Below are 20,883 nucleotides of genomic sequence, written 5' to 3' on the forward strand. Positions count from 1 at the left end.
AGGAGTGAGATATGTATACTAATCTAAGAGTGCATGTTGGAGGATCAGGGATCATCGGGAGACTTCTCTAGAAACAAAGGAGCTGGCAAATGCATTTCCCTCCCCCATCCCCAGCCTAGATGGTCACCTGCTGTCAATACTTGTTCCGCTGCTTTCTCCTGTAGACACACCACCACCCCCTCTAGGCAGGCCCCAGTCCCAGGTCCTCTCCCACAGCAGACTTGTGCAAACTTTGCTTACACTGCCATCCTGCCCTCACATGCTTCTGCTGATCTATCCCCTCTGACCTGGCTTGCCTTGGTTCCCTGGCAGCTGGAGGTTCCCCCCAGCCAGCATGAAATTTGCTGGCAACACATGTCCCCACCCTTGCGTTTTCCTGCAGTTTGGTGCTACTGCATCTCTGGAAAATGCCTGGTCTGACATTTGTGGGAAAAAAACACAAATACATGGAGGTTAAATGACGTGCTACTAAACTATGAATGGGTCAACTAAGATATCAAAGAGGAAACCAAAAAATACATGGAGACAAATGAAAATGAAAACACAATGGTCCAAAATACTTGGGATACAGCAAAAGCTGTTCTAAGAGGGAAGTTTATAGCTATACAAGCCTACTTCAAGAAGCAAGAAAAGTCTCAAATAAACAACCTAAATATTACAGCTAGAGAAGCTGGGAAAAGAAAAACAAAACCCCAAACCAGTAAAAGGAAGGAAATAAGAAAGAATAGAAATAAATGAAATAGAAATTAAAAAAAAAAAAAAGGAACACATCAGTGAAACCAAGAGCTGGCACTTTGAAAAGATCAACAAAAATGATAAATCTTTAGCCAGACTCATCCAAAATATTTTGTAAAAGCGCGCGAGAGAGACAGAGAATTCAAATAAACAAAGTCAAAAATGAAAGAGAAGAAATAACAACTAGGACCACAGAAATATAACAGAATTATAAAAGAATATTATGAAAAATCATCTGCCAACAAATTAGACAACCTAGAAGAAATGGATACATTCTTAGAAATTTATAATCTCCCAAAACTAAATCAGGAAGAAATTGGAAATTTGCACAAAGAGAATACTGGCAATGAAACTGAATCAGTAATCAAAAAACTCTCAACAAACAAAAGTTGAGGACCAGACGGCTTCACAAATTAATTCTACCAAATATTTAAAGAAAAGTTAACACCTATACTTCTCAAACTATTCCAAAAGATAGAAGAGGAAGTAAAACTTCCAAATTCATTCTATGAGGCCAACATTATTACCCTGATAACAAAACCACATTAAGACACTGCAAAAGAGAGAGAAAGAGAGAGAGAGAGAGAGAGAGAGAGAGAGAGAACTGCAGGCCAAAATCTCTGATGAGTATAGATACAAAAATTCTCAACAAAATATTACCAAACTGAATCCAACAATACATTAAACAAGTTATTTATGATAACCAAATGGAATTTATTCCTGGGATGCAAGAGTGGTTCAATATTCACAAATCAATGAATGAGACAGATCACCTCAATAAGAGAAAAGATAAAAATCATCTTATCATTTCAATAGATGCAGAAAAAGCATTTGACAAAGTACCAAGTGCAACATTCATTCATGATAAAAACCCTAAACAAAGTAGGTTTAAAGGGAACATACCTCAACATAATAAAGGCTACATATGACCAATAAAGGCCACAGCTAACATCATAATTAATGGTGAGAAACAGAGTTTGTCCCCTAAAATCTTTTTGAGGTGATGAAAATGTTCTAAAATTGAGTGTGGTGATGTTGTACATGTATGTAAACACACGAAAAACCTTGAGTTGTACACTTTAAAGGGGTGAGTTGTATGGTGTATGAAACCTATCACAATAAAGCTATTTTAAAAAATTCTATTACTGGAAAAATGTTACAGTATATTCAAGAAGATTGACACAAATGTACAGATGACTTATTAACAACAGAGTGTTAATAAAAATTAGTAAATTTGGGGTGTCTGGGTGGCTCAGTCAGTTAAGCGTCTGACTCTTGATTTTGGTTCAGGTCATGATCTCACAGTTCATGAGCTTGAGCCCCGTGTGGGGTTCTACACTGCTTGGAATTCTTTCTTTCCCTCTCTCTGCCCCTCCCCCCACTCATTCTCTTCTCTCTCTCTCTCTCTCAAAATAAGTAAACATTAAAAAAAGGAAAGTTAGCAAATGTGGTTTTATTACTTCCTGGAAGAGAATTATATTCTCCCATAAAATATTTCTTGGTTCCAGTATACATACATAGATAGAGCTGGATGATCCATTGGTCTAAATAAATATGGCATTTAGGGTTTTTTATATGTTAGACAAAAAAGAGGAAAAAAGGATACAAAGAGCTTTCAGAAAAAATAGTTTTTAGAATTTAAGTTCTGTATAAATGAACCTTCTCTTTTTTCCTTATTATAATTTCCCTTAGTTCCTTGAGACTATTATCCCTCTTCTGATTTTACTTGCTTCTTTGCAAAACTTGAGCAGAGCTCCCTGAAGTGATAACTCTCTTCACACTTAGAGAGGCACAGTTTTGCCTGGATCAACCATAGCCCCACCTGGTAGCCTCTGGCATAAAGCAAACTCCTCTGGGGCTTCTCAGGGGGCAGCCCAAGTGCTGCCCTCAAAAAAAATGTTTGAGTATCCTTTGGTGTGTCTTATTCTATCATACAATGATGAGCATGAACACGGATGTTTTCTATCACCTAGACAACCTCAAAATCTGGTTCAGCAGTCAGCCACTGCCCATTCCCCACAAATGAACCAGGAAGCTGTTGGAGGAGTTTGTGTTTCAGGCATCAAAGTAGTACAGCCCATTCTCCAGAATATTGGGGTAAAGTCAGGCAGCAGATCCAACAGTCACAGTTGGAGACTATATCCCCAAATCCATCAGTATAAGTAATACTCTTGGTTAAACTGCCCTTTCGGTGGCCACCAAGTTAGCTACAGGATGATTCCCCTAATAATGCATATACATTTGAACACTTAGTCTGGGGACACCTGGATGGCTCAATCAGTTAAGTATCTGATTGCAGCTCAAGTCATGATCCCGCAGTTCATGGGTTCGAGCTTTGGTTGGGCTCTGTGCTTACAGCTCCAAGCCTGGAACCTGTTTAGGATTCTATGTCTCCCTCTCTCTCTGCCCCTCATGTTGTCTCTCTCTCAAAATAACAATAATAATAATAATAATAATAATAATAAATACTTAAAAACAAATAAAATGAACACTTAGTCTGAAAAAGTTTGGATCTGAAATCTTGCTTCACTATCTCAAAAAAGTACTACATTTAACATTTACACATTTAAAATACTGATTGCAATTCCTATAAAATTAAATTATTCTAAAGAATTTGTTTTAATTTTTAATACACTTATGTGAATAATGTTTCTCATCAATAATAACTATTAAGAATTTAAACAGATCATAACATAATAATTTTGATCAGTAATTGCATATGGCCATTCTAAGGCAGAAAACATCCTGATATTAAAAATGATATGCTCAGAAAACTCAGGTTTTTCATTAAAATTTTTAAAAGATTTTATTTAGAATTATATACAAATTCAATAATAGTATCTTCCATATTAGTTGCTATTCATTATTCTTATTAAACTATATACTACTAAAAAATAAAATAAGCAATACATAACTTTTCTACTAAGACCCATATAAATAACTCCAAATGCCACAAAAATTGTTGTTTGCATATCATTTTCCTGCCAGGACTTGGAGAAAGTTAGGAAAGTATTAGTTTAAATCCAATGGCCACCCATTTTGAGGAAGCCCTCATTAGCAACAGTTTGTTCTTAAGATAAAAACAGAAAGAGAGGTAAACCAAAAGAGACTCTTAAATATAGAGAAAAAACAGAATTGATGGGGGTGGGAAAAACGGGTGGTGGGCATTAAGGAGGGCACTTGTTGGGATGAGAACTGGTGTTATATGTAAGTGATGAATCACTGGATTCCACTCATGAAGCCAAGACTATGTATGTTAACTAACTTGAGAATAACAAAACAAAAACAAAAACAATATTGTCTGTTCTTCATCTCTGCCCCCACCCTCCCAAACACTCTTGTTTATGTCTACTACTCCATTTCGCAATTCTGTTTAATTCCTGGTATTTATACAAAGTCCCACTCCCAGCCTGCCACGTCTTGCTTGAGAACATATTCAAACTATAATAAATGAGTATACATTGCTTATAAATGTCAAAGGGAATTCGCCCTCTTTTTTTCAGAAGAGTAAAGCTAACTGTCATGGACTGAATCATGTCCTCCCACAAAACTCGTATGTTGAAACTTGAACCCCCAAAGCAACCATATTTGGAGATTGGGCCTTTAGGGAGGTAATTAAGGTTAAATGAGATCATAAGGGTGTAGTCCTAATCAAACAGGACTTATGCCCTTATAAGAAGAGGAAGAGACATCACACACACAGAAGGAAAGTCATGTGAGGAAGAAGGTAGCCATCAGCAAGGCGGGAAAAGAGTTCTTACCAGAAACTGAATTTGCCAGCACCTTGATCGTGGGTTTCCAACCTCCAGAACTGTAAAAAATAAATGTCTCTGTTTAAACCACCCAGTCTGTAGTACTCTCTTAGGGCAGCCTGAGCTGACTAGTACACCACTGTAGAGAAATAACTTGGCTACTTACTACATACTTTGCTGCGTCTGATTACATACTTTCTTCTCTACTTGACTCTTAGGAAAAAAGAAAAACCTCTTATCTCCAAAATAAATCCCTTCATCTGTATACTTCCATCAAAGCTCCTCTCTGTTTCTCTTTCCCTTCTCTCTAGTACCAAGTTATTTGGGGACAATGAATTATTAGTGAGAAGATTGTCTGGTAGGTAAGAAAGCAACGTGAAAAGAAAAAGTCTTGAGGAAATTTTTGTTCAGACAATGATGAAATCTGAAGAATTCTCCTTGCTCTTAACCAAGTCAGCTCTGTGATAATGAAAACAGTTCCTCTCTCTAGGTTCATTGTCACTCTCCGTTTGAGCCTGTTGAATTCACCACTTGATTACTGGACTTTGGTCTCCCTTTTGTAGGGTTCTATGCTCACTATCTATAAATTAATTTCCATCTACAGATAAGTAATAGAATTATGAACTGGTAAATTTTCCATTTAGTATATTAAGTTGTCACTTAATTATGATACAGCTGTTTATATTTAATATGATTAGTGTATGCCTGGAGATCGTTATCTATACTCACTGTCTCCATTTCTTCATTTTCCACTCATTCTTCACCTTATTCCATAGAGATTGCTCATGTGACATCTGCATGTTGCCAAATGTGGTGACTATTTTCTGTCCTTTTCTTATTGAACTTTTCAGCAATAGTACAATTCACCATCAGCACCATCCTTCTTGAAACAGTCTCCTCATTTGGTGTCCATTACACTACACCATGTCTCTCTGAGCTGCATCATCTCAGTCTCCTTTTCTGCTCCTCCCTCTCTACAAAATCTCTAAATGTTGGAATTCTTCCAGATCTGTCCAGGACCTTTTTCTTTTCTGTATCTATCTGCTATTCCCTATGCATTCTTAACCACTACATTACCTTTAAATACCATTGATATGCTAATGTCTCATAAATGCCTTCTCTCCAGGTCTCCAGACCCACATATCCAAGTGCTTACGGGATACACCCACTTGGATATCCAACACATGTATCAAACTGCTGGTCCAAGCAGAAATCTTGATTTTTCCCATAGAACTTGTTTCTTCCTAAGTTATCCATAGGTTGGTAAAGGGTACATCCACTCATTAAGTTGCTCAAGCCAAAAACTAAAGAATCATTCTTAATCCTTCTCTTTCTCATCTTACATCCATCAAGTCCTATTGCTGCTGGTTCCACATTAGATCTAAAATCCATCCTCTTCTCTCCATCCCCACTGCCACCACCCTAATCCAAAGGTAATTTTAACTTATCAAGATTGTTAAAAGTGGCTCCTAATTAGTCTCCTTGCCTTTACTCTTGACCTCTTCCATCCATTCTCTAAACAGCAATCAGACTGTTCTTTGTAAAACAAAGAAACAAACAAAAACAGATTACATCACTTACTAAATAAAAATCTTTCTATTATCAGAATAAAATCCAGTTCCCTTACTCTAGCCTGGTTCCCACCTCCTTTCTCACATCTTTTTGTACCAGTTTTCCAATGACTACACTCTACCTATGTATGTTTCATGTGGCTCTTCTTTCAAGGCTCAATGCCTTTGCACTTGTTAACACTTGTGACTGTAAAGCTATTCCAACAGCTTGTCCCTTGGCCATCTCATGCCTATGCTTCAGGTTTCTATTATATGATATGCTCACAGAGAAGTTCCCTTACAACTTGATTCAAAATGCTTCCTACCTCTTCTTTGCCTTTTCTTTTTATTCTCCATCTAATCATCTTGTTCATTTCCTCAAAGTACTTATCACAATCTATAACTAACATATTTATCTATCTCCCCCAATAAGAGGAAGGGAGTTATATGTCTGTATTCTTAGTCCCTGTCTCTGTGTTTGTCTCAATAAATATTTGCTGAATAAATTAATACATGAATAAATGATTGTCTACTATTCTGAACCTATGCTTTAGTAACTAAGAGACTTGGAAATCCTTAAAGTTCATTTTCACATCTGCTGAGCTCAGAAACAGAAATTTCTACAAGTGGCTGATCTGCATTCATTGCCTGTATATTCTCCAAAATTTTACCCTCAGAGTGTAACTGATCATAAAATTCGACATGTATTATCTTCACCATCATATGTACGTGTACATATACTAACTAAAACCAGGTTCAGATTTATAGTTCCAAAGCAGATCCTGTTATCCTTCAGATCTGATTTTCTGGACCGCTTTCTAAATACCTGTTTTCGGGGCGCCTGGGTGGCAGAGTAGATTAAGGGTCTGACTTTGGCTCAGGTCATGCTCTCAAGGTTCGTGGGTTTGAGCCCAGCTTTGGGCCCTCTGCTGTCAGCATAGAGACTGCTTTGGAACCTCTGTCTCCCTCTCTCTCTGCCCTTCCCCAAATCACACACTCGCTCTCTCAAAAAGAAATAAACACTAAAATAAAATAAAATAATGGGACACCTGGGTGGCTCAGTTGGTTGAGCTCCAACTTAAGCTCAGATCATGATCTCACAGTTTGTGAGTTCGAGCCCTGCACCAGGCTCTGTGCTGACAACTCAGAGCCTGGGGCTTGCTTTGGATCCTGTGTCTCCCTCTCTTTCTGCCCCTCCCCTGCCCATGCTCTGTGTGTCTGTGTCTCTCTCTCTTTCAAAAATAAAATTAAAAAAAAAAACATTAAATTTTTTAAATAAAATAAATGCTTGCTTTTGCCATTTTATATTGCTTTTATTTGTGCAGTTTTCATAAATTTTAGTGTCTTAAGCCACCACAATTTGTTTTATAGTCTGCAGTCTAACCAGCTGCTTATCAAACTATTTTGTCTTCTTTTTAAGCACAAAGCTAGTGCGATAGTTCTTTGTTCTGTTCACTAAGTATTTCTGCTTTACATACACAGGATAGGTTGTTCTCCTTGGCCCACTTTGATTTTAGGCAATAACATCTGGCTTGCATTGGCCAATGGGAGGAAGGAGAACTAACAGGAGTCATTACTGGGCTTATGCCTTAAGAGTAACATTTCCTTCCCACTGCTTCAGGGATTACACGGGGGGATCAATCATCCCAATTTGCCCAAAACTGAGTGGGTTCCTGGGACATAGGACTTCGAGATTGAAGATTGAAATAGTCTTAGGCCTGGTTTGACTGGGACTAACGAGCATTCATGGGAAACAGGGTTTTCAGTGCTATATCTAGGAAAGATCTTGACAAACTAGAATGGCTTGGTCACCCTATGCTTTTGTAAGAAAGTGGTTTTTAGATGAAACCTCTAACTAGCCTTGATTCCATAATGTCCTTTATGAACAGAACCTCTCATCCAACCCACATCAGGAATGTAGAATGAAAGAAAAATAAATTTTAGCTTAGTAAGTTTCTGAGATTTGGGAGTTCTTTATTCTATATCTGCCCTATCCTGAAAAAATGCGGAAATTAGTACTTACCAGTCAGGTGCTGCCATAACAACAAAACCTAACAAATGTGTTTAGACAACAGGAAACTCTTTTCAGAAGGTGAAAATATGATTTGTCAATACTACGCCATGCCAAAGCATTTGATAGACCTGACAACTGGAATAACTTAAATGGAAGATTATACACCTAATGAACTTGTGGCCATAAGGGAAAAGGTTAGAAAGAGAAGTTTAGTAGCATGTTTTAATTGGTGTTGTCTACCTTCCATGAGATATTATAAGAAAATGAGGTCATGAAATGAATTGGCTAGTAACAAGCAGGAATGTAAGGTTTAGAAAGAATACCTGAATGTTGGTGACTTGTAGGGTTGGAAGAGGTAACTCCTCGAGGCCAAATAGTTAAAGATAAAGCAGAGTAGACCTCTGAGCAAGAAAGACCAAGTAAAACAGCCTTCTAACAGAGAATAAACCTAAGGTTTGTGAATAAATTCTCATTATGTGTTTTTTTGGTCAAAATGGCCCAGGGAAAATAAACCAATGGTGTGTTCTGCCACTGAAGTCTGATAAGACCAAGGTACCCCAATTAAGCTGAGATACCAGGGGAAAATGATGAGAGTGATATTAATAATAGAGCAGATGGGGATGAGAAATAAAAGTTAGTAAAACCACGTATGTCTAGAAAAGAACTATGGATGTGTCACTGGCACATAAAAGTAATGAATCATATTAAATGCCTATTAAGTACAAGAACTTTTTTCTTTCAAAAAAATCATGTCTATGGGGTATCTGGGTGGCTCAGACAGTTAGTGAAGTGTCTGTCTCTTGATTTTGGCTCAGGTCATGATCTCACAATTCGTGAGACAGCATGGAGCCTGCTTGGGATTCTTTCTCTCCCTTTCTCTCTGCCCCTTCCCTGCTCATGCTCTCTCTCTCTCTCAAAATAAATAAAAAAAACTTTTTAAAAAATCACAAGATTATACTAGAAATATCTTTGACAATTGAAGACTTAGAATGACCCTTGGCTTCCAAACTCCCTTGGACAGAAAGCAGGTTGAGTAAAAGCGACTTAGCCTCCAAGGAGGACATACTCTACAATGCTCACTTAAGGTGAAACTGAGAGGAATAATGGAAAGGAAGAATCTTCAAAAAGCAAGGCCTGAGAGCCACAGAGAACAATGGACTGGGGGGCACCTCCTAGAAAATAGAACTGACCCAATCAAAGATATTGTTTATCCTTAGGGTTGGGGATCCTTATAACATACAGGGATTTCAGAATTCTAATAGGCCAGAGACCTTTGGCCCATTCTTCCTCTTTCTGAATGGGAATGTTTATTGTGATTATCTTGTGCCTATTCTACCACTATATATTGAATATGTGGGATATATAGTTTGTCTTATAGTTCTCAAGTCTCTGAATCAAGAGGAGCAATATCTTGACTTAATTTAGAAATTACTACACATTATTCCCTGAAGTAGAAACTATTATGTATCACCCAGGAATCAATCTCAACTTTGAGGTTAGTTCCATATCTAGATACAAATCAGGAGGTAGCCACTTTACTTGAGAGAAGCAAATGAGCCAAATTCTTAGTGATCAAAAGAGTAGCCTAGGAAATAAGGTCCTCAGTAGCTTAGGGTGCAGAGTGATTTTGAAAAGCAGAGTTCCCTCATTGACCTGTTTTGAAAATGGTCTGAGTGAAGAATAAATTTTTGGTACTGAAGTTAATGAAGTTTTGGGTGTTGCTTTTTACAATAGCAAAACCTAACCTATTTTGACTGATGCAGCTGAAGTACATTCTCCAGTCTGTCTCCCTTACAGTTAGCTATTGATATATGAAGGAGTTATTGTATAAGGAGTGTGACTGCGGTGATATGAACCACTTGCAAGCATGTTGTATAAAACTTCCCATGTATGATCTTCTATTCTCTTTACCCATCTGCCAAATAAATGCAGAGGACTCCAAGGTGCTATAAAAGGGTAGAATCACACAGAGGAAGATTCCAGAATATGAACCATATTGAAACCTTCCTGCCAAGGAATGCCTGTGTTGGACTTCACTAAATCCTATTGTGTTAAGCCATGAAGATTTGGAGTGTTGTGGACTGAATGCTTATGTTCCCTCAAATGTTGAAGCCCCAAATACCAATGTAATGGCATTTGAAATGGGGCTTTTGGGAGATAAGTAGGGATAGATGAAGTCATGAGGGTAAGACCCTCATGATGGCATTAATGTCCTCATAAAAAATAGACACCTGAGAGTTTGCACTCTCTCTCTCTTTCACTCTCACTCTCTCTCCATTATGTGATGACATAGAGAGAAGGCTACAAACTAAGAAGAGTGTTCTCACCAGAAACTGAGCCATGTAGGTACCTTAATCTTGGACTATCAGCCTTTAAAACTGTGAGAAAATAAATTTCTATTGTTTAAGCCACCCAGTCTATAGCATTTTGTTAATGTAGCCCAGCTAAGACAGGGAGATTTAACTGTTCTAACAATATTTCCTTAATGAATACATGTAGCATATATTATTTTTCAAACAGCCTTTCAGATGGACATTCTAATTTGAAGGTCTTCTCAGGGTGCCTGGGTGGCCAAGTCAGTTAAGCATCTAACTTCTGCTCAGGTCATGATCTCGTGGTTCACGAGTTTGAGCCCCACTTGCGGCTCTGTGCTGACAGCTCAGAGCCTGGAGGCTGCTTAGGATTCTGTCTCCCTCTCTCTCTGCGCCCCCCCCCCCCCCCCCCGGCCCGGCTCACACACACACACACACACACACACACACACACACACACACACACAAATAAATAAACATCAAAAAAAGGGTCTTGTCTCTCCAACTCACCATATACAAAATATACCAGATTAATCTCTTAAAGGTAATCTCTATCATAATGATTGTGTCTATCAAGTGCTTCTCAACTACCATACAAAATTCAATCTTTTCTTCCTTTCTTGATCTGTCCTCAACACACATTTTCAGTCTTATCTCTTACTCTTAGCTTACACACCTTATGCTATAAACCTTATACCTTATATCCCTATTTATCACTGTCTAAATATATCTTTTTTTCCTGCCTCCCCCAACATACACCAAGAGCAGGTATAAACCATAAAATAATCGCCAGAGTAATTAACTGCATTTGAGTTCCCTTCCCTCTGCACTCCCCTCCCACGCATCCCTTTATCCCCAGCCATTTTTCCATAAACAGTATAAATCACCAGAAGATACTGAAACTTAAAGCAGGGAGGAAGGATTATATTTTCTTCTCCATGAAGCCCAACATTTTAGCACAGTGGTTAAGCATGTGCACTCTGGAGTTACCCTGCTTGGGTTCAAATCCCATTTCAGCAATTTGTGTCTATGTAACCATAGGTAATTTACTTAATAATTGCAATACTCATTTCTTCATCTGTGTAAACAGGAATACAAATAGCCCAAAGGCAACGAAAAGAGCAAGTTATAGTAAAGGCAAGATTAAGCCACTCCCACCAGGTTTGTAGTTTTGTAAAGCAAGATCATTTTGCAAATGGCTTTAGTACTCAAAATTACTGACACTTTTCACATGCTGTCCTGACAGGCATAGTTGGACAAGTAGGAATAATTTACCAGAGAAGAAGTATGGGATAGTAGAAAGAAAATAGATCTTGGAGCTTTGTAGATTTGGATTCAAATACCTGTTCTTATAAGCTAGTAGTATGACTCTAAAATCACTTATTCAACCAATCCCTCTGAACTTCATTTCTCCTATATGAAAATAAATAAAATAATGCACCCAGTAGGATTGATGGGAGGATAATAAGTAAGATAACCCAAGCAAATAGCCTTGCACATTCAAACATGAGCTCCCTGGTCTCCCCTCACTATCCATTACAGAAGCAAAAGCAAAATTAATCCCTTAATTCCTGAAGCTTTATTTTTTATCCCTCGCAGTCTGATTATTCAATGTTTCTCCATGTGCTTTGCTTTCTAAGCATTTCTTTCCTAACACAATATTTCATTAGGTTTGTGCTCTTAAGAAGCAATATAAATTAGCTAAAATGTCTTTCTGTTTTCTTTCCACTGAACTAATTCTCACTGCATTCTAATAAATAAATAGCACTGTATTTCTTGCAATTGTTTACGATCTATAATCAAGTCTACATGTTTATATGCCAGCAAATACCATACTCATTTCTTCTGCCAACACTTACTTGAATTAAAAAATTACACTTATTTTAAATTCAAGTTCAAAACTAAAATTAAAATTATTTTTGTACAAATATTGACCAGTAATATGACCTTTTTGTTTGTTTATGGACCTGAAAATTAATAACAAGCATCTAGTTCTGTTCCTCCATGGAGTACTTTACTCTCATTATACACTAGGTCTTTTGTTTTATTTGCCTGGAGTACAGAAACTAAAAGAAGAGGACATTTAATGTTCATAGTCATTTTGCTTCAATATGAAAAACAAGTCTATAATTTATTCATGACTGTTAGGCACTGTGGGATTCTAGTAAAAGGGGGGGAGCATATCACTATATTATAATGATAAACTACAAATGCCTACATACATGATTTTTCTAGAGTAATTCAAATTAATACCTTCCATCTAGAAATGTCATATAAGGTGTCTACATAGTAAACAACTGTCAGTAATTAGGGTTTTCTCAACCACTATTTCATTGCTGTTTTATATGTGATCCCTTCAGGCTTATATAAAAAAACACACACACACACTTTAATGTATTTTATTTTCATTTTAATAACCTATAAGCACTTGAGCTTTTGCTTCTAAACATTCATTCAAAATTCAACTACTGTCTACAAATTAAGTTATACAGTCACTGAGAAAATGTCTATAAATCAAAAGCCTCTGCAATCACATTATGTTCTATATACCCAAGCAATGAATACTTGTGGGCCTATTAAGTAGGGACACAGTCAGGCCTTGGGAATATAATGATGAGCAAAACAAGCACAGATGCTGTTCCCATGGAACAGAAAATCTCAGAAAATTTACAGAAAATCTCAAAAAATATACAGAAAATCTCAGTGTTGCATTCACAATGTGTGAAATGGGGAAGTAGATTTATACATAGTTTGGGTAGCCATCATAAATATTAAATTCATGGCCATGTATTATGAGAGGTCCAAGGAGGATAAGAATCTAGGCCGAAAGTCACATTCTGGATTTTTTTTTTTAACCTTCTTTTCTTCTCTCTCTCTTTCTCTCTCTCTCCCTTTTTTTTTAAAGAGTAGCTTTAGGTTCACAGCAAAATTAAAGGGAAGTTACAGAGATTTCCCAAATACCCACTGTCCTTACACATGCATAAACTCCTCCACTATCAACATCCCTGACCAGAGCGTCACAATTTGTAACACTGATAAACCTACACTGACTCATCCCAACCATCCAAAGTCCATAGTTTACATTATGGTTCATTCCTGGTGTTGTTCATTCTATGGAATTGGAAAAACGTATAATGACAAGTATCTATCAGTATAGTATCAGTCAGAGTATTTTCAGGGCCTTAAAAATCCTCCGTGCCCCACTTATCCATCCCTTCCTCTCCACAACCACCATGACCAACCCCTGGCAACCACTGAACTTTTAACTGTCTCCATAGTTTTGCTTTTTCCAGAATGTCACACAGTCAGAATCATAGAGTGTATATATAGCCTTTTCATGTTGGCGTCTTTCATTTAGTAATACGTATTTAAGGCTCTTCCTGTCTTTTCATGGTTTGATATATCATTTCTTTCTAGTGCTGAATAATATTCAACTGCCTAGATGTAATAGTTTATTTATCTATTCGCCTACTAAACGACATTTTGGTTGCTTCCAAATTTTGGCAATTATGAATAAAGCTGCTATAAAGATTCATGTTCAGTTTTTGTGTAGGGCACACATTTTCAACTCCTTTGGGTAAATACCAAAGATCATGTTTAGTTTTGTAAGAAACCCACCAAACTGTTTTCCAAAGTTGAACCATTTTTTCTGGGCTCTCTATACTGTTCCATTAATCTATTTGCCTATTATTTTGCCAGTACCAACATTGCCTTGATTACTGTAGCTTTGTAGTAACTCTTGAAGTTGGGTATTGTCAGTCTTCCAACTTTGTTCTCCTTCAATATCGTGTTGGCCATTCTGAATCTTTTGCTTCTCCATATAAAATTTAGAATCCTTTTGTTGATATAGACAAAATAACCTACCAGGAATTGGATCTATATTGAATCTATAGATCAAGTTGGGAACAACTGGCATCTTGAAATTATTGTTTTCCTATCCATGAATATGGAACATCTCGTCATTTACTTATTTTATTTCTTTCATCAGTATTTATAGATTTTCTCATATAAATCTTATATATATTTTTTCAGATTTATATCTAACCATTTCTCTTGTTTTGGATGTTGATGTAAATGGTATTGTGTTTTTAATTTTGAATTCCATTTGTTTATTGCTGGTATACAGGAAACTTATTGACTTTTTTAATGCTTTATGTTTACTTACTTTTTTTAGTAATCTCTGCACCCAGTGTGGGACTCAAATTTGTAAGCCCAAAATTAAGAGTCATATGCTTTTTTGACTGAGTAAACCAGGTACCCCAAATGATTGACCTTTGTATATTAACCTTGTATCCTACAACCTTGCTATAGTCATTTATCAGTTCCAGACTTTTTTGGTAGATTCTTTCAGATTTCCTACATAAGTGATCATGTCATCTGTGAACAAAGACAATATATTTATTTCTTCCTTCCCAATTGTTATAAGTTACTTTCCTTTTATCATCTTATTGGTTTAAAGTTTATTTACTTATTTTAAAAGAGAGACAGCATGCAAGCAACGGAGGGGCAGAAAGAGAGAGGAGACAGAGACTCTCAAGCAGGCTCTGCAGCAATGGCACAGAGCCCAAAGTGGGGCTTGAACTCACAGATAGTGAGATCATGACCTGAGGTGAAACCGAGTTGGACACTTAATTGAATGAACCACCCAGGCACCCTGTCTTACTGCTTTAGCTAGGACTTCCAGAGTGATGTTGAAAATGAGTGGTAAGAAGCCATCCTTGCCTTGTTCCTGATCTTAACAGGAAAGTTTTCTCATTGTTAAGTGTGATGTTAGCTACAGGTTTTTTACAACAAATTTTATCAAGTTGAGGGAATTTCCCTGTAGCCTAGATACTTAGAGTTTATCATGAAGTTTTTACCAAGGGGTTTTGTCAAATACTTTTTCTGCCTCTATTGATAGAGTTATGCAATTTTTCTTTTTTTTGTTTAACGTTTATTTAGTTTTGAGAGAAAAACAGAGCGTGAGCAGGGGAGGGGCAGAGAGAGAAGGATACACAGAATATGAAACAAGCTCCAGACTCTGAGCTGTCAGCACAGTGCCTGATGTGGGGTTTGAACCCACAAACCTTGAGATCATGCTTGACCTGAGCCACAGTTGGACAACTTAACCAACTGACCTACCCAGGCACCCCTGCAATTTTTCTTTACTAGCCTCTTGATGTGATTGTGTGGATTACATTAACTGATTTTCAAATGTTGCTCCAGACTTGCATACTTGGGATAAATCCCACTTGGTATAATTATTTTATGCATTGTTGCATTCATTTTGCTAATATTTTTTGAAGATTTTTATACCTAAGTTCATGAGAAATATTGCTCTGTAGTTATCTTGTAATGTCTTTTTTCTGGTTTTGCTATTAGGGTAATTCTGGTCTCACAGGAGTCAGGAACTATTCCCTCTGTTTCTATCCTCTGAAAGACAGTGTGGAGAATTGGTATAATTCTTCCCTAAATGGTGAAATCCACCACCATTAAACATTTAGGTCTGGTGCTTTCTGCTTTTGATGGTTTTTCATCATTGACTCAATTTCTTTTATTGATATAGGCCTATTAGGATTGTCTATTTCTTCCCATATGAGTTTTGACAAACTGCATTGCTCAAGTAACTGGTCTATTTCATCTAAATTATCAAATTCATGGATTGCTTATAGTATTCTTTTATATCCTTTTAAAGTCTCTGAGATATGTCGTAATGGTCCCTCTTTCATTTCTGATGTTACTAATTTGTGTCTTCTCTCTCTCTCTCTTTTTTTTTTTTTTTTTCAGCTGCCTTGGCTAGAGGTTTCTCAATTTTATTGATCTTTTCAAAGAAACAGCTTTTGGTTTCATTGATTTCCTGTTTTCATTATCACTGACTTCTGTTCAAATTCTTATTATTCTTTTTACTACTGCTTACTTAGGATTTAATTTTCTCTTCTTTTTCTAATTTCCTAAGGTGGACATTTAGATTACTAAAATATTTCTTCTTTTCTAGTATGTTCATTCAGTGGTATAAATTTCCCTTAATACTGCTTTCACGACATCCCAAAAATGTTGATTCACTGTATTTTCAGTTTCATTAGTTGAAAATATTTTTAAATTTTGTTGAGATTTCTTCTTTCACCCATATGTTATTTAGAAGTGTATTGTTTAGGGGCAATTGGGTGGCTCAATCAGTTAAGTGACCAGCTTATGATCTTGGCTCAAATCATGATCTCACAATTGAGATCAAGCCCCATGTTGGACTCTGGGCTGGCAGTGTGGGGCTTGCTTGGGATTCTCTCCCTCCCTCACTTATGTTCTTTCTCTCTCAAAATAAGTAAATAAACTTTAAAAAATAGAAGAAAAAGTGTATTGTTTAGTCTCCATTTATTTGGGTATTTTCTAATTTTCTGTTACTAATTTCTAGTTTCATTGTGGTCTTGGTGCAGACAGTACATGATTTCTATCCTTTTAAATTTGTTAAGGTGTGTTTTATGTTATAAAATGTGGTCTGTCTTGTTGCATGTTCTGTGTAAGCTTGAAAAATATGTGTATTCTGCTGTTGCTGGATGAAGTATTATGCAGATGTCAATTATATTCCATTGATTGATACTGTTATTGAGTTCAACTATATCCTTACTGATTTTCTGCTTGCTGGACCTGTCCATATCTGACAGAGGGGTGTTGAAGTCTCCAACTACGATGATTCATCTGTATCTCCTTGAAGTTCTATCACTTTTTGCCTCATATAGTTTGACACTCTATTGTTAGGTGCATACACATGAAGGATTATTATGTCTTCTTGTAGATTTGACCCCTTTATCATTATGTAACACTCCTCTTTATCCCTGATAACCTTCTTTGCTTTGATATCTACTCTTTCTGAAGTTATTATAGCTACTCCTGTTCTCTTTTGATTAGTGTTAGCATGGTGTGCTTTTATCCATCCATTTACTTTTAATCTATATGTCCTTCTATAGACAACATATAGCCAGATCTTGTTTTTTGATCCACTCCAACAATCTCTTTAATTTGTACATACAGATCATTGTCATTCAAGGTGATTATTGATATAATTGGAATAATGTATTACATATTTGCCACTGTTCTCTCTTTGCTGCCTTTGTTCTTTGTTCCCATTTTTGTCTCTTACTCTTTTTTTGCCTTTTGTGGTTTTCACTGAGCATTCTATGTGAATCCCTCTACTCTCCTTTTTTAACATATTTATTTGTTTCTCTTTCAGGATTTTTTTCTTTAAATATGATTTTCTATAGTTTGAAAATAATAAGTTGGTTTTTTTTGTTATTTTGTTCTGTTTTGGAATTTATCTGCTTGGTGTTCTCAAGTTTCTTGGATCTGTGGTCTGCTTTCTGACCTTAATTTTAGCAAACTGTCAATCATTATTGTTTAAGATATTCCTTTGTCCCTTTCCTTCTCCTTCTTATGTTTCCATTATATGTATGTTACACCTTTGATAGTCGTCCCACAGTCCTTGGATGTTGTTAATTTTTTCCAGTCTTGTTTTTCAGTTTTTAAGGATTCTATTGATATATTCCTTTGCTCAGAGATTTTTTTTCTCAACCATATCCAGTCTATATAGAGACCATCAAAGGCATTCTTCATTTCTGTTACAGTGTTTTGCTCTCTTGCATTTCTTTTTGGTCTTTTGGCTAGACAGGAACTAAACTCAAGTTATATATTACTCCAAATCCCATACTTTTTCCTACATGATTCAAAATTTTTAATTAAAAAAATAAAAAAAACCTTAGTATCTCCTCAAAAATAAAAAAAAAAAAACCACTTGATCAAAGAATAGCAGTTTTCATATTTGTGTAAAAATCTAAAACCATTTTAGAGACTTAATTTTGCTCAACTCCATGGGATGTCATTTGTACCATAGTCCACATGAAAAGGCCATCTCAGGAGTTATTCAGTATGATGATCCTGTCCCATATCCTTTCCCCTCCCCAATTGCTCACTTCCTACATTGCAGCTACCTTCCAGCTGCCAAAAAGCCAGAGAAAAAGTAAGTACTAGGAAATGGCTTAATGATAGTATTTCTATTAGTCACTTTTTTCTAGTTTATTATTCTACCATAAAATATAAGAAGAAAATGAACAAAACTTCTATTTGAATCCATTCAGTGGTGTGTGGGAACCAGTTCACATTGGTTCCTAAGAGCTGAATGTTCTCATCTTTTCCCAACCTGTGATCAGTAACACCAACATGGTACCTTGAACCCTGCCATGGTGGGTGTATTATTTTTCTATTATTGTTACAACAAATTACCATGGATTCAATGGTTTAAAACAACACAAATTTAATATTTTAGTTATGTAGGTTAGAAGTCTGTCATAGGTCTCATTGGGCTGAATTTCTTTCTGGATGCTCTAAGAAAATCCGTATCCTCAGATTTTTCAGATTCTAGCGGCCTCCTACATTCCTGGGCTTATGGCCCCTTTTTCCGTTTGTAAAGCCAGGAACATTGCATTTCTTTGATTGTTATTTTGTAGTCACACTTCCCTGTGACTTTCTTCTTCAGCCTCCCTCTTCTACTTTTAAGGACTCTTCTGATTATACAGAGTCCTGGATAATCCAAGATAAACATCCCTATTTTAAAGTCAGTTGATTAGCAATATCAATTTCATTTGCAAACTTACTTTTCCTTTGCCATGTAATTTAACACATCCTTAGGTTCCAGGCATTAGGACGTGGATTACTTTGAGGGGAAAGGCATTAATCTGCCAGTAACAGGAACCAGCAAAAATTGCTAAAAATCAGGATTCTTTGTCCCAGAGAGCTGATTGTTAGGCACTTACCAGCACACCATTGCTACAAGTAATCATGAGGGAACATCAGACAAAATCCTTATAAGAATTACAGGATTAAAGCAATTTACAGAAATCTAACAAAGTTGCTTTGTAACTTAAGAAGTTTAAATACACTAGATAAATGGGAAGGATAAGTTACTCTTTGAACAGTTTAAAACAAATTAAGTTTGCAAAGTATCTTCACTTAGTATGAATTAATATGGAGTCTAAAAATCTTATGCAGTATTAGCTCCTTTCTGGTTAGGAACAAACAGGAAAACAATATTATAAAGTACATAAGCTGTTGCCTTTTAAGATTTAAACACACACACACACACACACACACACACACACACACAACAGCAAGGCTTAAGGATTTTTTCCAGATGCTATTTGCCATTCATATATCATCAAAGAATCCTTTCAGTATCGGGCATGAAGTAACTCAGTATCATTTTCAACCTAGAAGAGATGACCTGCATATCAAGATTTTAATTCACTGAGTCATAATGCAAACCAGAGAGGGTGGAACATTATCATGGCACGCTATGTGGGTAGGCACTGCTTTAGCAAACTTAGTGAAAGACATAAATCACACCATTTCTTAAGTCTTAAAGCTCTGGTACAAAAGGTAGTCCACCTTGTTCAGATGTTGAAATCAAAGATATTTACAATACAGGATCATCTGATCAGATTGGTAGTAACTGGATAAGCTTTTACTAAATAGTATTTTTCTTTAAGTTTTATATAACATGGCTTTTAAGAAGTTTCGCATTAAAGTTTCTGATGGAAGGAAAGGAAGAAATAAACTCCAGGGTTTATAATTACAATAACTAATAAGTAATGTTTATTCTGCTAGGAAATATACTATGCCTCTTCCATATAATATCTTATTTAAATCTGAAGACAACCCTATGACACAGTTCTAGAGGGTTCTGAGAATGAATTCTGAAATCAAATTCTGTGGATTCAAATCCTGGCTCCATCACTTCCTAATCATGTTTGACCTTGGGCATATTTTTATGCTTTCGTTTCCTACTTTGTCAAAAAAAAAAAAAAAAAAAAAAAAAAAAGGGTGGGGGAGGAGTAATAAGTCTGCCATACAATGTTGTAACTAGTAATAAATGAATACATGTAAGGAGCTTAGTGTGGTGCCTAGCTGAAAAATGTCTATTACTGTTATTAGTTTCGTTCTGTTATAAAATGCCCTCTTATAACCCTCTCTTGTTTTTTTCATTACCTTTTGCACAACCAAGGGAAGTAGAGATTGCCTCCAAAAATGAATTCTACCAACCACCCCAGAGGAAAGGGACAAACTTACAATGGGAAATGTTGAAGTGTAGTAAATGTACATATAATTTATATATATAATAAATGTTTTCCATTATTTGAGTTGAAATTTAAACTTCAATTTAGTGTATATGGTTTTACTGAACAGTAACTGTTATTTGTCAAAATGGGATTCTGAATGCCACACTTGAGCATTTTTGAGAAAGCAGTTACAAATAGCATCTAACGTATTCTCTACACCATGAAAAAAAAAGCCTTAGATATATATTTTCTGTGAATTATTTTAACTGTGCTTTTATAATTAGAAAGAAAAAATGGATAGTTTTGGTAATGATGACTATGGTATCGGGGACTCAAGGACTTTTTTTTTTTTTTTAATAAAAAAAGGATCTATTTGGTTTTATTTGTGCCTGTACTTCTTTTCCTTTCTTCATCTTGATATCTTGAATGCAGTGTTGT

This window comes from Panthera uncia, chromosome A2 (genome assembly GCF_023721935.1).
Source record: "Panthera uncia isolate 11264 chromosome A2, Puncia_PCG_1.0, whole genome shotgun sequence".
Lineage (NCBI taxonomy): Eukaryota > Metazoa > Chordata > Mammalia > Carnivora > Felidae > Panthera > Panthera uncia.